This window comes from Pseudopipra pipra, chromosome Z (assembly GCF_036250125.1).
Source record: "Pseudopipra pipra isolate bDixPip1 chromosome Z, bDixPip1.hap1, whole genome shotgun sequence".
In the NCBI taxonomy this organism is placed as follows: domain Eukaryota; kingdom Metazoa; phylum Chordata; class Aves; order Passeriformes; family Pipridae; genus Pseudopipra; species Pseudopipra pipra.
The window spans coordinates 59,588,169-59,610,696 of NC_087581.1; the positions used below are offsets into that span (position 1 = coordinate 59,588,169).

The window sequence follows — 22,528 nt, forward strand, 5'->3', positions numbered from 1 at the left end:
AGGATGGACTGTTTTCTTCACAGGAAGCACTGGCCCATTTCAAAGAAATGTTACAGGGTAGGCCTTCTTTTGACAACTTAGAAAGTATGTTGTTGAGCACACTGCACACACATACCCCCCCACACCCTGCTCTACTTCCTCTATTACAGACATAATATAAATATGCAAACTGCTCAAATTAAAACTTGCCATATTTTAATTGAAATTATTGCCATGTTTTGACAGATGAGAGTGGTGGTGAAAAAAAGAAAAATGTCCCTACATTGACAGAATAGATGTGAAAGAAGAAAAGTTGCAAAAAGTTTTCATTATGCTTCTCTCTGAGGTTGAAAGAGGAAGGTAAACTGCTGAAAAAAACTTGACTTATAAATCTACATGTGCTTGATACTTCCTCAAGACTCTTAGTAATTCTATGTGTCCCTAAGCTATTCTCCAGTCTCATCTCAGACCAAGGACAAAATAGCAAAAGCAAAACACTGATTGCTTACTCTGATAACCTGATCCACAGTGCTGCAGCTATCGTGCATCTAACTCCATGTATTTTACAGCTATTTATTGAAAACTCTGGGGTTTTGTTTACCAGCAATAAGCTTTGCATTCTTGCAAGAAATCTCAAGATACAGTAAAGCAGAATGATGGGGGAAAAAAAAATCAAATTTATTTTATTTGGTGTATAGAAAACTTGCCCATTACAAGCATAACCCATTTTTACATATGTACATACTTGTTAAAACTCAATAATAATTATTACTACATTATGCATTATACCATTAGTAAAAACTTCCAACATTTTAATTTGCTAATATGTAATCAACTGCCATGGCTTATTTATATCTATACAGTAAAAGATGAAATTTAAGATGATCATTTAGAGCAGAGTCAGCAGAAAAAATACCAGTAAGTATAAGGAATGAACTATCTGTGACCCAGAAAACAATCTCGTTGGTCTCTGTCACAGTGATACTTAGTCTGCATCAGGGAATAATTCTGTACCACGGCTTTATAAAATCAAAAGAGTTAGGCAATGTTTTATGTATTGGGCACTACACCTATTCTGGATCTCAGTAAACAAGAGGCTGACAATGACAGAATCTTGCCTGATTGCTTTTTATTTTTTTGAGTAATGTACAGGTAACTCCTTTGCCCAGAGAGAATCATCTTCATTTCCTGATTAAATGCAATCAAGAATGCTTTTGCTGGCAATCTAGTCTAATTTAAAAACTATCACACCAAGTGATCACTGTTAATAACTAGCAGTATAATACAGTTTTGAAATGAAGGTCAAAACCTATGGCTTGAAAGCCAAGACAGGATAATAGCTCTACTGTTGGAAAAAGCCCTTTGCTCTAGTCCAAATGGTTGCTATGACAAATATGCATAGTAGATATTTTATTCATCCCTCAAACTAGTAACATTAGCAAAAATGCAATGGAGTAGTGTGTCTTATCAACCTTTCCATTTGCAGAACCTTGGATTATACTACTGATGAAAGGTAACAGAATTTCTTACTGTAGAATGATTCATTCCATATCAAAATTTGTGAAAGAGTACATCAAAATTGTGCCTGTATCAGACTGTCTTCAATCCCATTGTGGACAAGGGAAAAGTATCACTAAAGTCCATTTGCCCTGAAAATGCAAAGAATTAGCACCTAGAATCAAAAATAACAGTATTAGGGCAGGCACCACACCTAGTTTAACCAGTCAGACCTAGTTTTTCTTTGGCAGCTTTCACACCACTCATATGCCATCAGTTCTCATCCTTTTTTTTCTTTCATGGTGCAAAGCAGTAGCGAAAGTTTTTCCTACAGTCAATAAAACTAATCAGAAATCATGAAATAATTTTTGTCCATTTTACCATCATCATTAGTTATGAAAGTAGGTGCAATGCTGAATCACAGGAAATCATTCATGCCCAAGATCCCCCATGTCTTCCCCACAACCTCCAAGTGCAGTATCCTGGTAGCTCTATTCTCCACATTGTGCAAGAACACACTTTTCACAAAGTTCCTCCCATGCTCCCTCTGCAGAGATCTGGATAGTTCTTGTCCTTACAGTTCAGATTTCTGATGGCATAATAGTAATGTAGGGACTGACAGCCTGAAGGTATTTTCACAATATCACTGTTCTGCTCGTATCAATTTTGAGACCAGCTGGTGCTCTTTCTGCGGGCAACGGTGATTGCCATCAGCACTGCTATGCAGACAGCTGTAAGGAGGCTGTACTGTCAGCCTGGGCTTCCCTATATGCCCAGTCTAGTGCCTGTGGTGTGTTTTCTCAAAAGGCACTCACCTTCAAGCAGCACAGCAGCTGAGAGCAGGGAGTACAAACACTGTGTCTAAAAATAATAAAATAATAGGCACACACACCGACACAAGACTGTTTTTAAGCAACCATAATTCACCATAAATAGATACCTTAGTTCGCAGAAAAAAAATTAATTACTTTTTATAAAGCCTGATGATAGTAAGTCTGGTGAGGATGCACTAAGATACGTTCTTTTGTTCATGAGTAACAAAGAGCATTAACGCCTGCTTCAGTTTCAAATCTCTCTGCAGCCATAACAAAGTCACTGCTGTGTCACATCCATAATCTGTAGTGCATTTTGAGATTCTCAGATGAAAAACCCTATATAAGTGGAAACTATTATTATCTATACAGCAGACAGATCCCAGTTCCACTGTAATACGCTGTTCTCCTCAGGGGGCTCAGGCATGTGAGCTGCTAAGTACTCTCCATTTCCATTGCGGCTCCTTGGAGCTGAGAGCACTCAGCATCTCGGAGGATCAAGCGCAGAATTGAGTCTGGGCTTCAAACCCACAACCTTATGCAAAGCTTCCATCATTTTTAAACTATGCTTTGGGCCATGGAAAGGGAAGTAGGAAAGGGACGTGTAACAGAAACATTAGAGAAAAAAGCGAAATGCAATAAAACTGTAAAGATGTAAACTACTTAAACCATTAAAAGGGTTATTGCTGTCTGAAGACTAGATTACTGAAATTACTGTCCTCCCATCAGATGACTAAATAAAGCACCACATAAAGCAAGAGACATTGTACCAGACATAAAACTGCCATAACATCAACAATGAAATATATTTTTTAAATACACATAAAATGAAATAATAATTACACGAGCATTAAACGTAAAAAAAAATGTGAGAAATTAAAAATGTACACGTGCATAGACTGAAACATTTGCTTTGTTTTGCTCAGTGCACACACACAAAGCAGGAAATTTCTCACTAGGGGTTTTGGGTTTTCCCGCTTCCTCCCTGCCCCCACTGGGAACAGCACAATTTCAAATCCTCAGTATTTCCATCTCTAATTGCTAGAAGGGTTCATTATCAGCTGTCTAAAGTGCAATACATCAACCTTGCAAAGCTGATATACAAAAGACTTTCACACATCTGATGGGCTGCTGTGCTAAATACATCTTAATTTGTGCTGCATCTGCTGTTTTCTAATTTTTTTGTCATGCTGTGAATGCTACAGACTTTGCTACAGCAGCTCCCTGATTTTTTATTTTTAGAAAACACAGCAGCTATTCAGGAAAGAAATGGCTGAGTGCCACCATTGTCCCTCTGATTCATAGAACGACATCAGTTGCCTTATATTAACCATTAAATACTTGATGATATACATTTAATATAATACACGCACAAGCTACCATATGTCTCAATATACAAACAGCATGTATATGTGTACTATTTACATCTTCTCTGTTAACATTTGCTAGATAATAGATCTCTTCAAACCAGTTTATCTACATTTAAAAGAACGCCTCATTTAAGCCTCTTAATGTTCTGTGTGTTCTCAGTTTTACTGGCAAGTTATTTTTTTTGGTTGAAAATCTGGAAGAGTGTTGCTAAAACTCTAAGTCTTAATGATTCTTGTACATGAATGAAGCCTGGTGCCTTTTTTACATATTGAAGGATATTTCATTGAACTCACCTACACCCCTCAGTGAAATGAGTTTGGCGTTCTCTGTTCAGTCCCTGCTGAGCTGAAAAGCAAATAGTAGAACAACATGTGTAATTCAGCATGTTTCATAATACATCAAAGACTGTACAGAAGAAGTCTCAGCTTGAGCTGGCAGGGAAATTAAATTTCTACTCAACCCTTCTTAAAGTGGAGAGTTTCCCAGGTACAGTGGACATTAACACAAGGCAAAATGTGATGAATTTTTATTGAAACAGTCTGTGCTGTCATCAGCTTTCATAATCACAAAAATCACATATACGCCTTCTCCAAAAGTAAGAGTGAAACATCAAGTGATATTTTGAACACATCCTCCTGAAACTTCATACATTTCTAGGCTAGAAAGGAACCCACTTAGCATCACACATCTTCCAAGAGTTCTTGATCTCTCAGAGCGCCTTCTCTTAGCAAGGCCAATTCACTGCCAATCACACCATCACCAAAATCAGCTTTCAAAGAGATTAAAAAACACGTCACTGAAAAGCAGAATCTTGCCATTGCCAAATTTGCACATGATGTATGCAAAATAAAATACCATAACCAAAGCCATAAATGTTGTTGCAAATAATGTCCCTTATTTACTTATGTTTAGCTGTTGACTCTTCCCAGCTAGACAAGAAAACATGTCTCATGTGTCTCATGCAGAGTAGGTGACATATGATAAAGAGGATAACTCCCTTTGTTTCCGCACTGCGATCACTTTAGGGGAGCAGCTGGAACGCAAATTGGATTCTCCTGCTTTTGCAGTGTAACTCCTGACACTCAAGACATGGAGAGTTATTTACATAATCACAGAATTGTAGAATAATAGGATCATTTGAGTTGGAAAAGACCTCTAAGATCGAGTCTAACTGTTAACTGTGCATGTCCAAGACCGCCACAAACCCATGTCCCTTAGCACCCCATCCAGTCCATATTTTAAATAATTCCAGGAATGGTGACTCCACCACTTCCCTGGGCAGCCTGTTCTAGTGCTTTCATCAGTCTCCAGTTTCCAGCCCAATGCCAATCAATCTCCAGTGTCAAGCCCTCACAAGAACATGCAGCAGCTATTACAGAGGCACCTTTTATGACTGGGGAAGCCATAGAAAAGTCAGATTACTATAAAGGAATATGTTTAATCAATAAGGTATATTGTTCCACTGGTGTGGAGGAAAAACCACCAAAAGTAACAGCATTTCTAAAGGTTAATCAATTCAGCTAATTGTAAATGCTCTTCATTGCCAATCTCTAAACAGTTCCTCCTCTTTGTAGCAGCTAATTCACTGGGATGTAGCAACACTAAGCTGAAAAGGAAGGAAGTGAAGAAAAGCAGTCAAATTTCTCATCACTCTCTGTGCTGTCCTCTCCCTCTGTCTGTAACATCAATATATTTACCAGAGGGAGATAATCTTTTCTTTCTGCTAGCACTGCCTTACCTCCTTCATTACACAACAAACAAAGCCAGAGGTCTGTGCTTCATGGTCCAGGCAGATGAAAAGGAAATCAGGGTATTGATCTTTTTGTTCAGTTCTTTAAAGGCCAAATGTATGACTAATCAGTGAGATAGTTTTTGCAGTGCTCTTTATTTCACAGCCATAAAGATTTTTTTTTGTTCTCAAAGAATTGTTTCCCGTAGAAAAAAGAACAGTCAATATGATTCTGTGCTTCCAAGAACTAAAGACAGGCCCACTCTAAAATAAAGGAGACGGAGCCTGATTTCAAATTTTTCTCTAGACCAATTTTAAATCAGCCTATGAAGGTAGTTTGATGGTCTCTGACACTTGTGAGCTATGCAGTTGTTTGTTGTTTATGAAAGAGCTTGGAGTTTTCCAAAGTGATACCTGGTCCCACTTCTGTATCCTGAGTTTGAAATACATTTAGCATCCACCTCAAATAATGCTGAAGTTATCACATGGGCTTTAAAACATTGTTTGATTTTGTCCCTGATGTGTTTCTGGTGTTTTCAGCAACTGAAAAATATTAGCATCTTTTAATTTTACTTTTGCGAAGCCAGCCAGAGGTCAGAGATTTCAGGTCGTCACAGAATCAATCGATATTGATTAAAGGTCAAAGCAAGTACTGAAAACACAGTGTGCACTCCCACCAAACAAAGCACTGTCCTTCCTGTAGCAAAAAGAAAATGAGAATAGAGTGAGATATAGCAGCTTGTCTCATCGTTTTCTGCCTTCTAAGCCCCAGCTGCCAACACAGTCCTTGTCCTCTCTGTGCCAGCTCCTCCTGGATCACTGCAGCCAATGAGCCCACTATCTGCTTGGACATCTCTCAGGAAGAAAACTGGATATTTTTTCCTTGTGTTTCAAAAATCTCAACAGAAGCTGTACTTGTCAAAAGCCTGGACCAGGCTCTGAGGATCGGTTACAAGGATATATCCAGGAAAAATACATATTCATAAAAGGTAATTTGGCTAAGGCTATCGTATCCGTGCTCCTACCTAATGAGTATTTCATATGACACTGATAGCTGTATGATTGGTTTTGTTGTTTACAGGTAGATGGTCTGATATTTTGCCTCTCTTGCTTTTTTATAGAGAGGTATGTTCCTGTTATGCATATCATTAATATGTCAATATTTAAGTCAAATGATTAAAACCAAAAGGTGTTACATCAACTGAGGAAATATCTGAAGTACAAGTTTCATTAGGAAATTGCATTTTTAATTTGCTGTGTTTAATGAGTTTGTATCTTTATTCCAAATTTCTAGTAGAAAAATCTGGTAAAATGATAGGCTGGGATAGAACAAAAGAAACATCATTATGGAAAGTGAGTTTTATTAGGCAGAAATGCTCTTCCTAGAGCAAAAATCAGTTAATAAATCAGTTGTTTATTGCACTCAAATAATTACAATTTAAGAGTGCTACACAACTTTACAGCTTAAGAAACATTAAGGAAAAAAATGTGCATCTATATAGAAGCCTAGTGACATCTAGATATTGAATAGCTGATGTTGTGTCTGTCAACTGTGCTCTCCTAAACTATAAGGATCCTTTTCCCCCTCATTATCGTCTTGATTTAACCTTCTAAGTGGTGCTGTCATAACTTTAAGGGGAGCCTCCTGGCCACATTTAGGCAGCTGCCCTAAGTTTTGAATGCCTACATTTCATACAACAAATAAACCTGTTACTTGGTTTATATTTTTTCTGCTTCCCATCCTTTTATTCTTCACTGCTTACACATTGCTACCTCTTGCACCTTCTCCTCTGCCCTCTCTCTTCGTCCTCCCACTTCATTTTACTTTTTTTAAAGAAACAGTTTAATTTTCTTTCCAGATGGTAAATTTTTACATCAGTTTAATAATCTCTTGAAGGTATACTGGAGTATTGCTCAACTCACTTCTAAATTAAAGTGCTTATTAAAAAACTTTGAAGCACTTTAACAATTTTAAATCACTGTGCACATAGCAATTTAAAATTATTGGAGCAGTTTTATAAGCACTTGAATTTGGAGGTGATCAGAGACCTGAAAATGTGCAATATAGAGTAATTTAAAATTATTAGAGTACTTCACATTTTTTATAAGCTTTTCAGTTTGGAAGTAATCGGATCATGACTTGTGAGTTTGCGCATTGTAATATGAGCGCTTCAAGATATAGCATGTTAAATCAAAATTCTTCAATAATTGTTAATTGCTATACAAGGGCATGTTCAGAAATCTAACTTTGCTTCTAAAATTAAAAATCTCTTTCACTCCAAATCTGTGAAAAAGATTTTAAAGTGACACAGTAACGGTTTACCTTTTTTTGGAGAAGACTTTTTTAAGTTTTCCCAAGAATGAAAACAAACCAAAATGTCTGTATAAAAATACTTATAGAGGTTATATAAGAATATTTTTATGTGCCTCTATTATGAATATGAAATTATGTTCAAAATCAGCCTTCCTTTTGTACACAGTAATTTCTATTAAACATTAAACATCCTTTAATTTCATGAATAAAAATTTATCAGATCAACCTTGAGAATAACATAGGAATAAAGTTGTGCATTTCCAGGTTGTTCATACAGGTGATTAAGTGTAATCCCATTAGAGATTTTAAAAGCTTCTAGTGTTTCAGTCAAAAAATGTACCTTGTACTTGTTTAGGATAGCATTTCTCAGTCTCTTCTATCAATAACAGAAGGAGCCTGTCTGGAAAACAGTCTCAAAACAAAAGCTTCATAAGAATTCAGACTAGACATAAGGGAAGATCACTGTGCAGGCATCTTTGCATATGTACAATGTAAACATATAAAATATAACATACAAAAAAAAGGTCTTTCAGATATTTTGCAGGAGGCAGTTCAGATTGGTTTTTCGCCAGTGGAAAAATTCAAAAATTACATACAGCAGAGAAGTCAACAGAAGACTGTGCTTGCTAACGCAACTGGAAACAATGAGAAGTTAACATTAATCGTGAAAGAGCTGAAATGCTGTTACTTCAAAGTGCTGCAAGTCATAGAGTGCACTGATCAGAAGAAAGCAAATAAGAGCACATTGAAGCAAGTAATGCCAAGTAGCTTTCTATAAAATAAAACCTCTCTAAGAGTTCAGTGAAAGGGCAACAGTAGCAAGACTACAGTGCTCTCTGGTAGATGAAAGCATTAGACTTTAAAGTCAGATCTGAGAGTACACATATTTGTGTTTATAATTTGTGAGTTGTGTTCCTTTCTATATTAAAACTGTAAGAATGAAATACTGGATGATAAGTCCCATGAACAACCAGATTTCAGACAGGCAGATGGTATTAAACACTAATGCCAAAATAGTGTCATAATTAATTATCATATATCAGCAATAAATTCTGTATCTATGGCAATACTTAGTGATTCAATGTTTATAAAATGCAAAGCAATGATTTAACATACAATGTTTGCATATCAAGCTGCAAACATGAAAATTGTGAAATTTTTTAAAGAATCTTTTTTAGTTATCAAAAAATGAGAAAGCAGAAAATGGTAAGCTAATTGGTCAGACAAGTTATGTTTCTCAGAGAAAGCTGTGCAACTTAGGTGAATTTCAAGCAACCGCGAATTTCTTTCTTAGGTTCTACAAAGAGAAGTTGCTTGGCGGTGTAACCTAACCCAGAGGTTTGAAATTGACTGTGAACTAAAGCATTCAGTAAAGACCCAGAGAATTGTATAATGCATAATACTGTGGAATAATACTGTGGAATAAAATGCCTGTCAGGGAAGTTTCTTCCTCTACTATTTTCACAAAATAGTAGTTTTGTGCCCTAAATTACAAGAAATTATATCACTTCCTATGAAAATACTCATGCCACTGGATATATATTTGTTCACACAATGTGTTTCTCGCAGGGTCCCATGGAGCCCTTCCTATATTAAAGAATTACACAAGTTAATGCACTATATTGCATTAAGCTCTGTATAAAAAAGTGTTTCCATTTATCTGTTTCAAATTCCAGTCTTCAATTCCACAATCATTGAAACAGCAGTTTTCCTATTATACAGGGTCATGCGTCTTAATATTACTCATCCCTTAAAAATGCCAAAGCAGTTTTCATTTTCCTTTCATCTACAGTTTGAGTCTGGACTAAATGTCCCTTTCTTCTGTTGTTCCCACAGATGCAACTTCAAAGAGTACTTCAGAAAAGCTTTTGCGGGATTTGTATTTTTCAAAAAGTTTTTTTCTGGGGACCTCTACTTCAATTTTTCTGCACATCTTTGATACCAACACATACCAGAGCTCTTTACCAAAAGATGTTAAAATTTCTTTAGAGGCCTCCTGCTGTTTGTTAATTCAGTAGCTATACCACTGAGCAGTTCTTGCAGTCACCACATTAGGAGCCATCAGCTGTTGTAAGCATAAAACCTCAATTGCCTTTCCTCTGCAATACATACAAGCCCATGATCCAACACTACATTGCAGCTCCTGGAGTCACCCAGGGAAAATTTGCTTCTTCTCTATGAGATGATGAGTGCCAATTACAGTAGTTTGCTGTCAATTTTGCCAGTTCCATTTTGTTCCTCTATTCCTCATTTTAATCCCTTTCTCAGTAAATCAGAGATGCACTCCTTTACTCTGGGATGTTTCTATATAATTCCATCTAATACTGGACTTTGTCTTTGATGCCCTCAGTGTGTACACACTGAAGGCATCATATTCCATATGCACATATTCCATTAGGACAGCAGCATGCCGAGCAGTAAACTGGATATAATCTAGCTCCCATCTTCAAGCTAAAATTAAACAGATTATTTTACTCTCATTTATCAGTTCATGTTCTGCTGTTTAACTAGGAGCTATGGCTCTTCTAGTTGTTTTAACACATTTTATTGACTGCAATCCACTAAACCTTCTCCCCCTCATCAGCAAACACAGACAAGCTCCCCTGTGATTACACACTGTATTGTTGTCAGAGGCTTTTCTGAGCTGTTTCACTTTACAAGTTCACTTGTCCTTAGTAATACATAAATAGTTCACATATAACTGAAATAGTTCCCTAAAAGCCATTCATCCCCAGAGGAAACTGCTCTTTAATTGTTTGTTATGCCCTCTCAGCAAGGAGGCTGAAATACACCATACATGTGCATCATTTTATTTAAATGACATCCTACCTTGCTACGAAAGCTGCCAGAGCTATTTGTTCTTCTTCCACTAAGGCTGCCAACTACAGAAAGCCCCCTGAGAACAAAGCAGCAGATGAAAAAGAAGTGCCAATGCTTCAGGCAACTATTTTAGCCAGAGCTGTACCAGCAACAATATGCAGCAGGAAAAAAATACATACTTCAAAGGTAATTACAGCAAGTTGCATCTTTCTGTCTTTATTTAAGATACTTGGGATCGATTTCCTTCCCTTAGCAAGGGAAACTGCAAACAGCACGACATAAACAACCAAGCACTAACTTCAACCAAGAAAAAGAAGCCTCTCTCCCACCTTCTGCCATCCTCTCTGCAAGGATCATACCATGTGATAAATGGCACAAGGCTGATGTCCTGTAGCAGCACATCTCCCAGTCACTCTGGTGGTGACCTGGCCATTCCTGGCCTCATTATTTCATCTCAGTCCCCTGACCCATTCTCTTGCAAGATGATCCAGGTTGCATTGGCATTTTTTTCTTCAGGACTTGGGATCAGCAGTGCCAATGTGCTGCTTTAATGGGCAAGATGGGGATGGAGCATGTGAGAATAGCACCCCACAAGGCAATGCAAGAGCACAGGCTGAACAAAATTATCTGTTTTGCTTGACAGATGTTTACACAAACCCTCTTTCTACTTTTAATATTTGGGAATTTGTTGCCTGAGGTTTGGTTTGATTTTCAATTTCAAATGAAGCGTTAAAAAATATCCCCACAAAGGAAAGCAGAATGACGGAATTTCAGAATATTAAACTTCAAAATCACTCCCAGGTTTCTCTAAAAGCTTTACGAAGAAAAGAAAGGTGTGGGGGAAAAAAAATTCAGTCACCACATCACCCTTTCCCTGAACCTGGGTCAGCCAAGGTTCAAATGTGTGATAAAATCAAAACTAGGCAATATTTAGGGTTGTTTTTAAGGTTTCATAATAAGTGGAAGTCATAGGTTTAGATTTGACCCTAAGACAGTGAGTACACACATTACATTTACATTATGCCTTGTATTCCTTCTGATGAAAAAAACCTACGTCATTATGAACGAGATTATAGTTGTTTGGTTTTTTTTTCAGAATTCTCCTCAACCTAAAAAATATCACCTACTTTCTGGAGACTGAGAACAAAAACCTATGTCTTTGGCATAGTTTTAAAGGACATGCTAAGCAGATTCTTCAACAGGATTACCAAGCAAGAAAAGTCCCCATCTTCAGGATCCAAATCAGGTTTTAATGGCTGGAGAAAACACTATCAAAAAAATATGGGAGTGTATTTTTGTGCTTCCTCATGCAGCTCAGACACTATCAGTAAATGTTGGAACTATTTATCTCCGTCTTTCATTTCAGTGTTGATTGGACGAACTCCTTGCAGCCAACAGCAAGCACAGCACAATTCTGCTTGGGAGAAAGCTGGCAAGGGCACTGGGTTTTTAAGTGGCTGTTACCAATTCACATTGTTAGCACCTGCTGCCATTGCAGCTTATCCAAGAGCAGCACTGGCTCATTGGTTTTCCAGCATCCTGACTGGAAGAGCCAAAAAATGTGGCATGGATGACATGCCTAGACAGCAGCTGGAGAAGACCTCAGAGGAGGATGTGAACCTCACTCACACCAAAGTAACCAATTCAGAAAGCCAGAAAAAAAAAAAACAAACAACAAACAGATAAGCAAAGAAAAGCATACATGTGTCAGGTAACTCACTCTTGCAACAGCTCCAGTTTTATAAATCAAATACATTTTGTATATTTATAGACCCATTTCTTCCTTTGTAGGCCAATGACAGCCCACAGAGCTCTGCATAGATTTGCCAAAAATAATTACTCTGGTCACTTAGAAAAGCAGAGGATCTGTCATTCAGGCCTAGCAACAGTTCACTTACCCTTCCTCCCTCGCAACAAGCAAACATCGCCTGCCCTCCCCACTCCCAACTTGTTTGTACTGGCTTTCTGGCTGCTGGCAGAAACAACAGCTCACCTGGGTGTAAAACCATTTCTGATGAGAGGACTCTGTGCTATTCAAGTCCAAGTACATGTGAGAAGTGTAATTCAAGAAAATACTGGCTGCCAAGAAAAGGCACAGGTTCCGTCTGTGATAAAACTGTCTCACAGTATGACTGGATAAAACCCACTCCAAATAAGATTGCCATTGTTGCAGCTCTTGGCAAACTGTGATGGGATATGGTAAAGGAAGAGGAGGAAACAAAACCAATAATACCGAACAACTAACTATAGCACTACCCACAGCCACAGAAAACAGTATTTTCCTCAAAGGTTTTTCATTAGCATATATTTTATTATTACTGTAGTGTCATAGAATTGCAAACTACTTTCTAATTTTGTTTTATATGAAATTTTTTAAGCAACGATTTTTGGAAAAGAACTATACAATTCCTGCTCCCCCCATGGAAGCCTTCCTGCTTCTTCCCCACACACAGGCTCACCATTTGTTTTTTAGTTGATGGCTGCCGTCAGCACAGAGCTTTTTTCTCTTTTTTCTAAAAGCAGTATTTTGGACAATTGTACAATTCATGTTGCTAAGAACTATGTGTAACATTCAGGAAACAGTTAGGACATCTTAAAGCTGCATCCAGAGACTACCATGACAAAACTTTCGCCCTCTGCTATACCACCCACCTTTCCACACCAGGGAAGCCTCAGACCTGACAATTGTCCTTACTCTCAGCAGTGGCACAGCTGTTAAGTATCAGCTTTTCCAGAGTTGTATGCACATCAGTTACAATCATCTAGGATGATATTAATACCTTATATTTTCTCTGTGGCACATCTGTGCTGTTTCATAATGCAAAACTTACATATATGCTGTAGCTATATTTGGCACTGTTTGGCATGCATATATATTAGTAGACACATTTCAAAAATAACTTCAAGTTTAGCACTGTTAAAAAATCCTCAATCTAAACATTTTTCTTAGCTAGTCAGAAATACCCTTTAAAAAAAACAAACCCAAGCCATAAAGACATGGAGACTTATACATTCTTTTTGAACTGTGCTAGTGCTTAAGACCTAATCTCCACCCCCCAAAAACGTGAGCTACCAGATACCAATCTTTGTTTAAAGTACTGTCAGATGCCAGTCTTGAAATATACAACTCTGAGATGAAATTTTAACTTCAGTTGCCTTTGAATAACTTAATAGCTAACATTCAGATAATCCAGTAAACAAAGATTAAAAAAGGATAAAATAAAGGAAGAAATATTAACAATCTATGTATTAACATTTCTCTACAGTGATTACTGGAGAGTTCTTTGAATAACAGCACAGTGCCTTTATAGCTGTTTGCTATTATGTTTTATTCTATGTTCACATTTTTTTTTAATTGTTTCAAATTTTTGGGGATATCATCTAGTCATTTCAGTATAGTTGCTGCATTATTGCTTGTCATATCATGTTTCAGTTTGATACAAAATATCTTTCCTTAACACTCTTGTCCCTGCTCATTTGACAGTGATTTTATCTTTTGTTTTAAATGTTATAAAAACCAACACTCTTGTTCATGTGCCAGCACCTTCGATTATTTCAGCTGCAGTATGAACAGTTTGGGGAGTAGCATTGGATAGTTAGTTCATGATGAACAACCTGGAAACTGGAAAGAATACTTGTTCTTGAACAAATTTTTCATTATAAGAAACCTGATTTATTTTTCCTTTTTTTTTCATCCCCAACAGGAGAATGACAGTTCATTAATGGAAGAGATACAGTAAATCCCTAAAATAGTCTCTGAAAAACTGGAATCAATTTCAATGGATGCTGATTTAAGGTCCTAAAATTTGGAGGTTTTTTCTGCTTATAAACTATTTGGCACATGCATTGAAGATGGGGGGGAGGGGGAACCAGAACAAAAAACCTAATTATTGTAAGGTGCTTTATAGCTTTTCAGCTCAATTAATGACTTAAAAAATTATATTTTTGGTGATTAGCATCTAGTCACAGACTTAAATATGGCCTCTTAAGTGTAAATTGATTGCTACAGAAATGTCCATACTGTATGTAACATGTGTTGCACTTCAAATACAAATGCTCATTATAATGTCTTCATTATCTTTGAAGTTAGTAACATCAGGTTTGATCCAGCACCACTGAAACATATGGGAACTTTAATATTGCTCCCTACAGAAGCAGAAACACACTAACACTTTTGAATATATTTCTAGATAGAAAGTCTGAAATACATTTTGAATATAATGCCACAGAGAAAAAAAGTTGAAGTGGAAAAAGTCAAGTTTAAATTGTACAGAATGAAAAATAAACAGAACAGAGGACACAGATGCAACAAAGCAGGATGAAGATGGAACAAACTGTGCTTCTCAAATTTCTATATTACAGGGAATTCTGATGTACAAGATGAGCAGTACCAAGAGCAAGCAAAACACAGATTATATAATACTTTAGAAACAAATACTCTTCTAATGGCACAGGAAACATGTACAAAACAAAATAAAGAGGCTTTCTCTTTCTCCACTTCATTTTCCTCTCTAAGTTCATGTGCCCTCTAGATTTAAAACAAAGATTTCTAAGATATTCAGTATAATTTCTTCAACTAGCACAGCTTTCCTTGTACATCAGACAGTCTCTCCTCACCTGTTTGCTGCCACATCATATTGTGTTTCATTTTTTCCATTGTCAGGCTGAGATAGTCCCTTTCACTGATGGACTTTAAATTCACTTGAACCCACAGTCAGCTGCATCATCATCAAGTAACCAGACTCCATTTGACTGAATTTTTACTGTGTTAGTACCCAGAGAATTAGAACCTAGAGAAAAAATACAGTGTGCCTTAAGTAGTAGAAGTTTTTACATTCTGTGCTATTCCACTGAGCCAGATCTTGAAAACTCTCTCAAGGATCAGATTACCCCTTACTCATAATATTTTTATTATTAACCTACAATTCACTTAGCTTTGACTCACAGACTTTAACTTCAGAATATAGACTTTGTTGGGCTTAAAAGCAGTGCCAGGAACGCAGAAGTGTCCCAGATTGTTACACAGCTCTGTAGCAATGCCTACAACAAGCACTGGCAGAAAGTGAACTACTCATACCACTGGGAAGGAACAATTTACACCTGAGCTGATGGAGCAAAAAGGGAATTGTTTGGTATCTGCAAAGTACCCATACTACACAATGATGGAAACACATTTGAAAATTTTCAGCTTAAGCAAAACCTAGTGAGCTAAGCATATCTGTACCCAGCCTCAGTGAATTAACTGCTCGTTCTTGCTCTTTTTTCCAGTCACAAACTGCATGTGAACAGCTGCTGATTTTGTTAATTGTTTTTTTGTTAATTTTCAAAACTTTCTATAACAAAAGCTACTTTTGGCTTATTGTATTAGGTAAGCATTTGTTTTGAACTTCACACTTGCTTATAATTGTCATGAGTCCATGCAGTAAACGAGAAGCAGTGGTGAAGGGAGGAAAGAGCCTGACAAAAAAGAGAGGCTTATGCCATATGGAGACATCAAGGGATATATCTGATGTGGATGCTTCCAGCATTGCTTCTTCCTCCCTGATTGGCATTTCTGAAAGCCACCTTAGACTTCTGAAATTCTCTCAGGTTTTGCTGTGTAGAACAGGGAACTATTCTCCAGTAAATGAGACATCACTGAACACTGTCTTTTCCAAAATGCCTGGAGTTAAAAACCGAAAAGCAGACCCAGCGGTTCTCCCACAACTGCCAAACAGCCATTTTAATAGCAGACTTGGATGCCTGCATAGCTTCACTCAAATTAACAGGACAGGAAGGGGAACACATGAGATACGAGTAAGTGGATAGAGCAGAGATGGCAAATCAGGGCAAAATTATGATTGAGGCAAGACATTCTTGCAAGAAAATCAGCAGTTTTGTCTTGCCTGAGGCTGGGCATTTAAATCCTTGCTCATTTGGCATCCATGCCCTGATTAAAAGCTATGAACAACTTGTGAACAGCCATAATGCTATACTGACAAATGGATATGGTCGAGCACCTGAGAAATTCTGTACAGAAGAGAGTTGAGCAGAGGAATTCCAAGTGGAAATGTCCACACAACTAGTCATTCCCATCTGATTTCTGTGGGTAAATAAACACGCCACAGTTAACATAGGTCTTGGAAAAATTAGCTTAGAAGCATAAAATAGCACATTCACAGATGCAAGGCTCTTTTTGTCCTTCATGAGCTGAGTAGACAAGTGTGGGAAATACCTCCCACACTAATTTTACATCTCAGTGCTAGTCTCCCACAGAACTGAACAATACCAAGTTAAGTACCACAGATGGCTTTTGGTTTAATTAATTGACAAAGAACAGTACAAATTCTGTGGGATTATGTGTTCATGATGGGCACAACATTTTGCTCAAATTGATTTCTGACGACTGGTTGAATGCCGAAAGATGAAAAGTTCATTTTGCAAAGTATTGCGTTTACTCAAAAAATAAAATTAAATTAGTAGCCATGTGCTTGTTATATAGTCCTGGCTTCTACAGAGTCTGTAGATGCTCACTGTTTACCTATCTGCTACTGTATTCATTAATGCTTACACTAATGCTATTGACACAGTTATTTAATAGTCACATTAAAGTACTACTGCTAGGATTCGATTCCCATTACTAAGTGCTGAACAAATGTATTGGAATGACCTGTCTTGCCTTTGTGAATGGAGCATAAGAATGGAGGAGCTGGGAGATAGTGTCTCCTGCTAAATTGTGTGCTAAATTAAGTACAAAACATTTAGTAGCTCATCACTGTTGTATTGCTAGATTCATCACGGCTGATAATTTTTCAAGGAGTAACTCAACAAACATCTCCTTTTAAAAAGGAGCATCTCAGGGTCTTTTGACCACTGTTCATTTCAACAGAAATGTGGATTTGTAGCCCAACGGTTGGAAATAATTCCAGCACATGAATGCTCTTATTTTCCTCATTGTTAGTGTATAGCTAGTTACAACAACATCTCCAGAAATATCTGTGATATAAATGATTCCTACAGTACAGAGGAAATGAAATCAAGGTATTAGGAACAGACTTTCACATTTTTGCAAAGTAAAATTTTGCTGTCACATTGGAATAGGAAAATTAAAGTTTTGATAAAAATTACATACACCTCATTTTCTATAACAGAGGAATATAGGAGTCTAAATGAAAGTAGCCTGACTACTGTGAAAACTAACCTGAAATCTGAAAGTCTCCTTTTCCTTAGCTTTTAAAAACCACTTTGTTGTTTGCTGTAATAGTTTTTATTCAATCATGGTCAAAGAATGAGAGGTATGATTTAATATTTCTTTGTGTGTGATGCAACAACACCCTAGGGACAGGGTAAGAACACCATGGACAGTCTTTCTGTGTCCAGAAGTCATAAAACAGCTCTAAATACTGCAGTAGCAAATAGAAGTCAATGTCCTGACTGTTTTAATAGTTGATTTAATACTTCTTCCATTTCATTCTTTCAAATTCAGCAGTTTCAGCTTTTCTAAGGATTAACCTTTTCCTCAGATGATCAGCAAACTTTCACTTTTGGCCAGATGCCTGTAGAACAGGAGGGTCATCATGAATCAACACCACTCTTTAGTGAACTTCTGCACAACTGCAGAAAACTAGATGAATTTTCCTTAGCTCCACCCTAGATGATACTCACAGCAACAAGGGCATCTGCATGCAGTGAAGTCTTCTTCCCTGTGGAAAATGAGTTTCTCTGCAAATCTGCCTTTCAATCAGAAAATAGAAGAGCAGACAAGCCTATAAACGTGTTGGGGTTGTCACTTCAGCCAGAGGCAACCACTAACCTCTCCAAGGGCCGGAAGACATAATTCGGTAACAAGAGGAGACATATAAATTATTGCCAAAATATAAAGTAATGTATTTTGTTTTATGGTTTTTTGCTTTGCTTTTTGCTTTACATTTTGTTAGGGTTGCACTCTTTTCTGGGGAGACTCATTCCTTCACATTCAACTTCATCCTGAAGAAAAAAGGAAAATCTCTTTCTGTGCAACCCCTCAATGCAGGACTCCTGGACACCATATATCCCTCTGCTCATTGCAGAATCATTGTATGGAATAAATACCAGGAGGTCTAAATGCCAGAAGTGAGGAACTTTCCCTAAAAAATGGTGACACTTCACAGCAAGGTATTAAAGGCTATGCTGTCAGCTGTCCTATAGATGAGCCAGTCAGCAATACAGGAGCCTGGTGAAAGGGCTATGGAGTTCCTGTTCATTAGCTAACTTTTACATTCTTATTTCCAAACAGAAACTGCACATCCATGTTCCCAAACAGAGTAAGATCTTCCACCAGGCACAACGTGAAAAGATGAAGTACTCAGCTAAAGAATACATAAGCACAGAGAAGTAGCACAGTTGCTATCCTATTTTGATTAAATTATAAGTATCAATCATTAAAACACTAATGAGGTATTAAAGCACAAAAGAGGTGTTTGCAAGGATGCTCATCAGACTCTCAAAGTATTAAGGGCCCCTGGATGTAGGAAAGTAAGGAAGCTGGAAGGTGTTACTTATTTTTACTGCTTCTAGAAACTAGATGTTTCTTTCATTACCCCACAGGTCGTAGAGGAAAAAGTAGTCGTCACTTCCTGGGCATAAGTCTGAAGGATCCCAGAAAAGAATGTGCCAAACTGCAACTCAGTCCAAATATTTATATATTCAGGAAATGTTAATCTTCAGATGCACACTACAGGGTCTGTATGGATGCTTTCTTTGGCAGCATTTTGTTGTATACCACAATTTCTCATTAGCAACAGCTACAGTCTAGCTCAGGAAAACTGTAAATACATTTTACATTAGGCATTTTGTTCCTCAATTATTTTCACATGTTCCTAATAAAGCTTCCTGCTCTGGTAACTGTTGGACAGGACTGTGTCCAAGAAAATAGAATGTGGTCTTAAATTATTTTCCATACAAAAAGAATTACTATATCTAATTGTAGCTATAATGAACAATGATGGTTTAAAAATAATCATTTATGTCATATATTTTGAATGATAGTTTGCTGTTATGAGTGAGACAGTACAGTTTAGACTTTTGAAAAGGTTTTACAAATACTCCATTTTTTACTCCACTAATACTGACAAATAAAGCTGGTGACTGTTAATGTCAATTCTCTTACTTATTTATTTAATTTTTGAATTTTTACCACAAACATTTAACCACTTGTGATTATGGGCAGATTGGGAGCCAATAAGTTTAAAAGTTCCTTCCATTTTCCACATTCCTGTCCTAAATCATGCTTTTGACCACTTCTAATCTCTAACAACCTACTGGTTTAATTACTTCCATCTCTCATATTTTAACTCAGAGACACATATTTCAGCTAAATAAAATACCTCTGAGGAATTATTTCAACAGGGTTGACATTCTCATTTTTTCTTGATCACAGTACCATGTTATACGACATCTTTTCTGCAAGAGGCTTCCCAATTTGTTTGTTATGCAGAGATAAATATAGTCATTATTAATACATTAACATAATCTTACTGCTATGATCTTCTATAGGAATATCTATGACCATCAATTCAAGACCTACCTGAGTCCATCAACTAGTCTCTGTTGCTTTCCTGTTTCTTTTTTTTTCTTTTCTCATGTCATCTCTCCTAAACCACCTGGAAAAAAAAAAAAAAGAAAACTTTACACCCCTTATATGCCGCATCTCCCACAATAACTTTGAGGTGAAGAATATCTATAATAAACCTCAAGATTCATTGGTAATGCTGTAATGAAAACTAACAATGATGATTTAGATTAATATATACAGCTGGAATTTCTTTTCTCAACATGTGTTATCAGCAGATTTGAAATTTTTAGTTATCGTAATCCTTGCCAATTGGTGCCAAATAGCACCAATCTCCAGCTTTTTGGCATTCAAAGCAATAACCCTATTTTCTTTAGTTGAGAAGGCAGACTTTATAAGCAGCATAATTTTATCAAGTTTGTTGTTAAATATTAATGTGGAAATTATGCAATGTTTAAGCAGTGGGTTTTAAGATTTATTTTTCATTATGTCTGTTATAACAAACCTTTATTAATATCCTGTGAAATAAGAAATCTACAGCATCACTAATAAAACCTTTTAAGTGGTAATCCTTCAGAATCTTTCCTTGTAGTGGTAGAGCATTTGCAGTACTAAACCAATGAAATTCACACATACTGCAATGGAGTAGTGGAGTGATTATTACAACATTTTTTCCGAAGTACCATGGGCTTTAGATGATTAGAGAGTAGTCTTATGTTTTAAACTTTTTGCCAACAGTGAGGCTTTAAGTTGAGTTGGATCATGGATAGATTGCAGTATAATGTATGTTGACAGTTTAATAACATGGGTTACTATCCTTAGTTTGCTTTATGATGTAATACATCTTTATAGGAGTCCCCAGAGATTTCTACTATGATTTTCAAGGCAGAGAGAACTCAATAAACTAAAAGATTCTGAGCAAGATTTCTATTTCCTGTATACTTTGGAAATTTTCCTGAAATATAAATAGGTGCTACAGCTTTTTAGAGTTTTTCTGACATGACTTTTTGTTTTTCTAGTCATGTAATAGATTTTAAAGGTACATTTCATACAAAGTTATAAGTTTTTTAAAAGTTCCCTTCTATAATGAATGGTCTTATTTTTCAGATCTCTAGGGGAATTTTCTTTTCTGTAAAACATAGTAATTGATTTTATTTTCCTCTCTTTCAATTCACATTATACATGCATTAACATGATGTAGTTTGCAAATGTTTCCAAGTAAAGGTCACACATGTTTGGCCTAATTATCTCTCACGTTTTGACAAGCACATGCATAGCAGTGATTAAATATCAAGCAACATAAATCTAAATAACGATATAAAATATAAGAATTATTTAATTCTTCAAATGCTTTCATTTAATTTTTACAGGTAATCAGGAAAAGAAAATAATTAGAATGGAAGGAAACTATTGCTTTTAATTAAATATTGGTCCAAGTGAAAATAGCTTGAAAGGATATTCAATCTACTTTATTCGATTGCCAGTTTTCACAATATTCTTGCAATACTAGATTTCAGAAACTACTGAAAGAAAATTCTTCCTTTAATATATTTCTGTTCAGATTGTGTACAAAGTGATGTTAATTTTTTAAGTGTAACTGCTTTTCAGAATTATGCCTGTAGATTATGTTGTTCAAATGTTTTCAAATGCTACTGCTAACATACGATTTGCTGTGATTATGTGTATATTCTTCTAAACAAATAGATGATTACCTAAACAATATGGTATTCTTCCCTATACTAAGTTGGCAGACCACACAGAAGATTTTTCAGGACACTTTTACAAAAAGTCTTCAGTTTGAACAATTTGTACAAGCTTGGCTCACCAGTATTTACGACACATTCTTTCCACTCACATCGTATAAACAAAAATTTGCCCATCTTAATGTTTACAGTATGTGCATAAATGTAAGCTGAAATAAATCTGTACAGATTTCAAATAAACTTTCCTAAAGTATGCACAATCTACATTTTCCTTTTAAAATAAACCTATTGTAAAATAAGTCTCATTAGGAAATTCCTGAAGAGCACACTGCGAGACCATCGGTTCAGAGAAGGTCAAATCGTGTGATTACAGATACTCCTTAAAGAAAGAAAGCAGAAGCTGGAGCATCTGACCCAAAAGGTCTTTTACCTATCGTTTAATCCCTTCTCTTTTCATCATCCTTTTTACTGAATCTGGGTAAGTGCTGCACCCAGTGAGCTCCCCAAAGCCTCTCAAGACAAAATAATTTTCACAGCCCCCACAGGAGAAACACTTATATTTTTCACCATGAGTAGTCACACTGGCCTCTTGCCAAGAGCCTGAGGGCCATGCCTAATTGACATTCACATCTACATACATTGTCATCCCTAGAAAGTAAAAGCACACACACAGCCAAGACGTTTGCCTAGGCTAGTGCCACTGACAAGATGTGCCTGACTGTTTGAATTCTCTGAAAATCACTGCTTTGCCTCCACCCCACTGCCACACTGCAC

At 36.6% G+C, this 22,528-nt stretch overlaps 1 long non-coding RNA gene across 1 annotated transcript; it reads left to right on the plus strand.

The window, feature by feature from the left end:
- Positions 1-5,931: 5,931 nt before the first annotated feature.
- Positions 5,932-21,946, plus strand: LOC135406839 (uncharacterized). The gene is made up of 3 exons (XR_010426520.1): positions 5,932-6,377; positions 9,539-10,708; positions 11,619-21,946. It is a non-coding gene; the product is annotated as an uncharacterized LOC135406839 (long non-coding RNA).
- Positions 21,947-22,528: the final 582 nt, after the last annotated feature.